Source organism: Pelodiscus sinensis, chromosome 2 (assembly GCF_049634645.1).
Source record: "Pelodiscus sinensis isolate JC-2024 chromosome 2, ASM4963464v1, whole genome shotgun sequence".
NCBI lineage: Eukaryota > Metazoa > Chordata > Testudines > Trionychidae > Pelodiscus > Pelodiscus sinensis.
In genome coordinates this window covers 75,836,608-75,843,041 of record NC_134712.1, presented here as the reverse complement: position 1 = coordinate 75,843,041, position 6,434 = coordinate 75,836,608, and the positions used below count along the sequence as shown (strand labels likewise).

Here is a 6,434-nt window from a genome sequence, read left to right as displayed (position 1 = left end):
ATTAAGTTTGCAGATGATACCAAACTGGGTGGGGTTGCGACTTCTTTGGAGGATAGGGACATAATTCAAAATGACCTTAGCAAGTTAGAGAAATGGTCAGAGGTAAACAGGATGAGGTTTAATAAAGAGAAATGCAAAGTGCTCCACTTAGGAAGGAACAATCAGTTCCATACATACAAGATGGGAAGCGACTGTCTAGGAAGGAGCATGGCGGAAAGGGATCTAGGGGTCATAGTGGACCACAAGTTGAATATGAGTCAACAGTGTGATGCTGTTGCAAAAAAAGCAAATATGATTCTAGGTTGTATCAACAGGTGTGTTGTAAGCAAAACTCGTGAAGTCATTCTGCCGCTCTATTCTGCACTAGTTAGGCCTCAGCTGGAGTACTGTGTCCAGTTCTGGGCGCCACATTTCAAGAAAGATGTGGAGAAATTGGAAAGGGTACAGAGAAGAGCGACAAGAATGATTAAAGGTTTAGAGAACATGACCTATGAAGCCAGGCTTCATGAACTGGGCTTGTTTAGTTTGGAAAAAAGAAGATTAAGGGGGGACATGATAGCGGTTTTCAAATATCTAAAAGGGTGTCACAAGGAGGAAGGCGAAAATTTGTTCCTCTTGGTTTCTGAGGACAGGACAAGGAGTAATGGGCTTAAAGTGCAGCAGGGGAGGTTTAGATTGGACATTAGGAAAAAATTCCTAACTGTCAGGGTGGTCAAATATTGGAATAAATTGCCAAGGGAGGTGGTGGAATCTCCCTCTCTGGAGATATTTAAGAACAGGTTAGATAGACATCTGTCAGGGATGGTGTAGACGGAGCTTGATCCTGCCTTGAGGGCGGGGGGCTGGACTCGATGACCTCTCGAGGTCCCTTCCAGTCCTATTATTCTATGATTCTATGATAGCTGGATAGACCAATAGTGAGTGTGCCAATACCAGAGATGATGGGGCGTCCGGGGTGTCCAGGTTTATGGATCTTGGGAAGCAGATAGAAAAATCCTGGTCAGGGGTCAGAAGGTGTTTCTGTGTGGATTTGTTCCCGAGTAGCTGTAGGGAGGCTTTTAAGGAGACAGAGTAATTTCTTTTGGTATTCTGAGGTAGGATCAGAGGAGAGAGGTTTGTAAAATGTGGTGTTGGAGAGTTGTCTGGTTGCCTCTTGGTTATAGTCGGCCTTATTCATAATGACCACAGCACTACCTTTGTCAGCTGGTTTGATTATAATCTCCAGGTTGTTTTTGAGACTCTGGACGGCATGTTGTTCAGCGTGGCTGAGATTGTGTGTCGCTTGTTGTTGTTTGCGAATAATGTCAGTCTGTGCGTTGTTGCGGAAGCTTTGTATATAGAAATCCAGATTGTAATTCTGACTGTCAGGGGGAGTCCATATAGAATTACTCTTCCTTTTGTGTTGATAGGGGGGATCTGGTAGGTCAGATTGGTGTTCATTGGTGGTTTGGAAATATTCTCGGAGGCGGAGGCGGCGAAAAAAAGCTTCAAGGTCACCACAAAATTGTATCCAGTTTGTGGGGGACGTGGGGCAGAAAGAGAGACCCCTGGACAAGACAGACTCTTCTGCTGGATTGAGTTTGTAGCTGGAGAGGTTAACAATATTATCCGGTGGGTTGAGGATGTTGCTGTTGTAGCTTGTGGTGTGGAGCAGTTTGGAAAATTTATTGTCTTTTCTTTGTTGTAGGGAATAGAAGTGTGTATAGTAAATTTCTTGTCTGGTGGAACAAAAGTCTTGCAAGGTGTCAGTCGGTGTGGATGTTTGTCTTGAGATGAGACTCTCTAAGTTAGAAATGTCATTCTTGATGTTTTTCTGTTTCTTGTATAAAATGCTTAGCAGGTGATTCCTTAATTTCTTGGATAGTGTGAGGCAGAGTCTTTCACTGTAGTCAGTATAGTATGTTGATCTTAATGGATTGTTCACTTTCAGTCCTTTGGGTACGAAGTCCATCTTCTTGCACTTGGATAGAAAGATGATGTCTGTCTGTATCTGTGCAAGTTTCTTCATCAACCCTTGTCATGATTATGAGGGTTAGCCAGCAGCCTGGAGATTAAGGGGTTAACTACACCTAGCCAGGTAGAGTGACCAATAGGAATGTAGGTGGGACTTTTCAAACTGGGACAAAGGAATTTGGGTTTTTTTCCTTTCTTCCCTTTTGTCTGGGGAGAGAGTTCTCTGCAGCTACAGAGAGGGACAAGCATGTCTCTCTCTCTCCAAGACACCATTCTTCATTTTCTGTAAGTAGGGTAAAGTTTAGGTAGTTTCGTTAGGTTTTATTGTTTTAAGGATTGGGTATGGGATCTGAGATCTGGCACTGCTTAAAGATGTTTTGGCTTTTCTTTGTAACTAAGTTCTAGGCCCATGGAGTTTCTCCATGAGTATATTTTGTTACCCTCCTATCTAGTCATTATGCTTGCAACAGGAATATTGTTGTAATAATAAAAGTTCTTTCTTTTCTTTTTATTAACCTGGCAGTGGTTAATGGTGTGCCCTGATTTTTGTTTTAGGGGTAAGATTTCCCAAATGATCTTTCCCCTGGTTTCTTTAGCAACATTTGGGTGGTGGCAGCGGAAGTTTTTTTCCCAATATCTAGGTTTTTAAGATCTTGGGGGGAAGTTTTATACCAAAGCCTGGTAGATAAGGCTTTGGGATACACTTGCTGGCCCCCACTTCTGCATTTATCATGCCAGAGTGGGGAAGGAGCCATGACAACCCTATTTAAAAGAACACTGATTTATCTGTTGATGCTGGTGTTTTCTCTGAGTCAGAACAACAAGATTTGGAAGTGAGTTGGCTCCTGATACAAGTTTGAACTTTTCTTTTAAGATATATGTTGGTAAAAAAAGGGGGGGAAAATCCCCACATTACTATGGATTTTCTTCCCTGAAGAAAGTGTTTTCCTTATGTTGAGACTGCCGAATTATTGCTACAGGAGCATTTTGATAGTAGAAGGCAGCCTTCTCTCTTCATGTGAAAATTATTTATAGCACATTGAGGGAGATCCTGGCTCACATTCCAACTCCTACGTTCCAGGTAAAAAGGCTGGAGAAATGTATTTGGGCTATAAAAATCCAGGATTAGATCAGAAAAGGATTCTCCCAGAGCAGGATCTAGTCTATAAGGGTATGTCTACAGTACAGCGTTATTTTGAAATATCTTATTTCGAAATAGTTAATTCAAAATAAGTTATTTCAAAATAACGCGTCTACACACAAAATGCATTTTGAAATAGCGTTTTGCTATTTCGAAATAGCGCGTCCACACATTTAAGGCTGGCCAGAACCAGTTCCTGCAGGGCATCAGGTCAGGACTTACTGTGTGGGGCTGCTGACTGAGGCTAACTGAGGTCTGTGCTTAAAGGCCCCCCCGCCCTAGACAACTGGTTCTCATGTTTCCCTGCTTGCTTGTCTACCTCAATGATGGACAACAAAGCATTTTTGTCTCTGTGTGCTCTGATTGCCCTCACTCGGGACATCACAGCACTCTGCAACATGGAGCCAGAGCTGTCCCTGGGCCCTTTGGTGCTTCTCTTGGACGCATTGCTGTGAGCCTGGCTAAACTTTCTGCAGGCTGCCATCCGGGAGGTCCATTGGGGGGCTGTCAGTATCCAGGAGGCCCTGCGGAAGAGCTTCCACCCTGAGGAGCACTAAGTGTCTCCGTGGTCTGCCTCACTGGGGGCTTGTGCTTCATTCCTCCCTCACGTCCTTCCACTTATCCCTCTCTAACCCCCTTCCTAGTGTAAAGTAAAATACACATATTTTCATAAATACAAACTATCTTTATTTAACAAAATGGGAGCGGGGGGGAATGAAACTCTGGTGAGACTGGGGAAAGGAGGCAGGAGAAGGGAGGAGAGCGGGTGGGAGACGGGAGGGGGAAACCTGGGAGGAGGGAGCTGGAAGAGGGAAGCAAGGGGAAAAAGGGGGAGGGGAAGCTCAGGGCACGGCTGGGGGGTCTCGCCGGGCCAACTGTCTCCCAGCACCGCAGCTGAGGGGGCCTCGGTGTCCCAAGGGGGATGGAGGGCGTGGAGGAGGTGGAGGGAGAAGTGGGAGGAGGAGCGGTAGCTGGGGAGGCAGCAGGTGCTGGAGCGACAGGAGGCAGCACGCTCTGCACCAGGGTCTGCAGGTGCTGGCAAATGGCACAGCCCTGGGCAAGTTGCTCCCACTGGAGCTGCAGGTCTTCTTGTGCCCAATGCTGGAGGGTGCAGTGCAGGGCTTGCAGTGCCGCCAGGTGCTACTGTTGGTACCCCTCCACTGCACGGGTGGGCTTGCGGTGCCCTTGGATGTGGGAGCATGTCCCAGGCAAGGTGGTGCGCCCTGCACGCACAGATGGTGCGGCTGTGGAGAAACAAGAGAAGTGGTCAGTTCTCCCTGGGGACACAGTGGGTGAAGCCCAGCCCCGCTCTGCAAGGTGAGGATGACCATGCCCTGCACTGTCAGAGCCGATGTGCTTGCACACAGGCCATGTTCAGAATGTCCTGCTATCCCTGGGAGTGGGAGCTATCCTGAGACAGCACTCATGCCCCTGTGGTGTCTGTGTGTGTGTGTGGGGGGGAGATGTCCTCTGCCTCTGTGTAGAATGGCCTTGTGGAGGGAGGGCGTCCTGCTGTGTCCCACCCCAGAGCCAGGAGAATGTCATGCTTCCTCACACACGCGTGTGGCTAACAGGGTAAGGTCCCTGTGTGGCAGCCAGCTGAAGCCACATGCCCGGGGTGGGATGGCACATGCTTGCACATGCACAGGTTGCTGCGTGATCCATGGACAGCAAGGCCCACACACACAGTCCCTGGTTTCCGTCCTCCTCACCCCCCACATAAGGGGACAGTGATGGCACTCACCTGTTGTTGCCTCCCTGGCCTGAGATGACACCTGCGACATGTCCACTGGGGTAGCTCGGGGTCCTGGCTCATCGTGCTGGTGATGATAGCCTCCTCTGGCTCCTGGCTCTCCTCCTCCTCGATGCCCTGGACAGGGCCCTCTGCCCCAGGGTTGATGACCACCTGGGGGGCATGGACCGTCCCACTCTCCAGGATGCGATCTAGGGCATCGATATAGGGGCAGGTGTGTGGGTCTGCCCTTGGTTGGGAGCTGCCCTCTGTGGCTCTGGCATAGGCCTGCTGCAGCTCTTTTATTTTCATGCGCACCTGCTCCTGGGTGCTCATGTGGCTTTTGGTGGCCAGGCTGGCAGCCATCCTCCTGTAGAAGGCCGCATTCCTGCATCTAGTGTGGAAATCATGGACATTGGAGGCCTCCCCCCAAACCTCAGTGAGGTCCATGATCTCCACACTAGATCAGAAAGGCACCCACCTTTTGTGGCCCCTGGCAGGCTCCTAGGAGCTGGGGGACTGGTTCTGGGGAGCAGTGGAGGGATGGTAGCCGGTGACTTGCTGGCTCATGTTGTGGGGCCACTGGGTCAGGGGCAGTGACTGCTGGCTCTGGGCTGGCAGGCCTGGAGCTGGCACAGGCACTGTGGCCAGACTCTACCCCTTTAAGGACTCTGGGGCTGGGAGGGGAGGGAGAGGAGTTCTCCTGGTTGTGCCCAGAGTGGCCACCAGAGCACCCTGAAAAGGGCTGGAGGCCCCCTATTTTGAAATAAGGGTTTACACAGAGCTTATTTCGATTTAGCTGTTTCAAATTTGGCATTATTCCTCATGGAATGAGGTTTACCAAATTCAAAATAAGCGCTCTGCTATTTCAAATTAATTTCAAAATAGCGGTTTGGCTGTGTAGATGCTAGTAAAGTTATTTCAAAATAACTTTGCTGTGTAGACATACCCTAAGGAAGTTCACTGAGTGCAGTTTTTCAAGCCCTATGTAGGTTAGGGAGGGAGAAGATGGTAGGAGAAATATGCCAAGGGAAAGAGGCCATTCCTAGATGGCTGCCCTAAGTTAGACAGATCCACAAGTGTCTTAAACTTATGTTGGGGGTCTCGTCTATCTCTGAAGACATCTAAGACCAGGAGGGCACAAATGCAGCTTAAAGCCACCATGGCAGAGTGCTGGGACTCAGCAACTGAACCAGCCCTTTGGTCACTGTTTAACCAATCAGGGACCTGGGGAGGGCCTAATGAAGAAGAAGCATTCCCGATTATCAGATCGGGTTAGTGTTGGGTGTCTAATTAGCTCATTAACAAGGAGACTGAATAAAAGACCACAGGAAGGAAGTACATAAGGGAAGAAATAGAGGACAGGCAGGCTAGCAGGACCTGGTAAAAGGGAGCTCTCTGGGAGGAGACACCTTTTCTCCCTGCACCTCTGGAGGAAGGGGTAGTGAACTAGGAAGACACTGCAGATTCTGTGACTGCACTAGCAGGTAGAGGATGAGGGAACCATAAATAAATTCCACAGCGGTGTCTACAGTAGGGATGTTAACGTGTAGTTGACTACATGATTAATTGATAAACCTCGGTTTATTGGTTAATCTTGTCGACTAC

General features: G+C 48.6%; 1 long non-coding RNA gene across 1 annotated transcript in view; it reads left to right on the top strand.

Annotated features, from left to right (window-relative positions):
• Positions 1 to 1,208: 1,208 nt before the first annotated feature.
• LOC102445906 (uncharacterized) overlaps positions 1,209 to 6,434 on the top strand; it is a 298,763-nt gene continuing 293,537 nt past the window's right edge. Inside the window, exon 1 of the long non-coding RNA XR_012901514.1 lies at positions 1,209 to 2,238. This is a non-coding gene — a long non-coding RNA (uncharacterized LOC102445906). The remainder of the gene's footprint in view (positions 2,239 to 6,434) is intronic.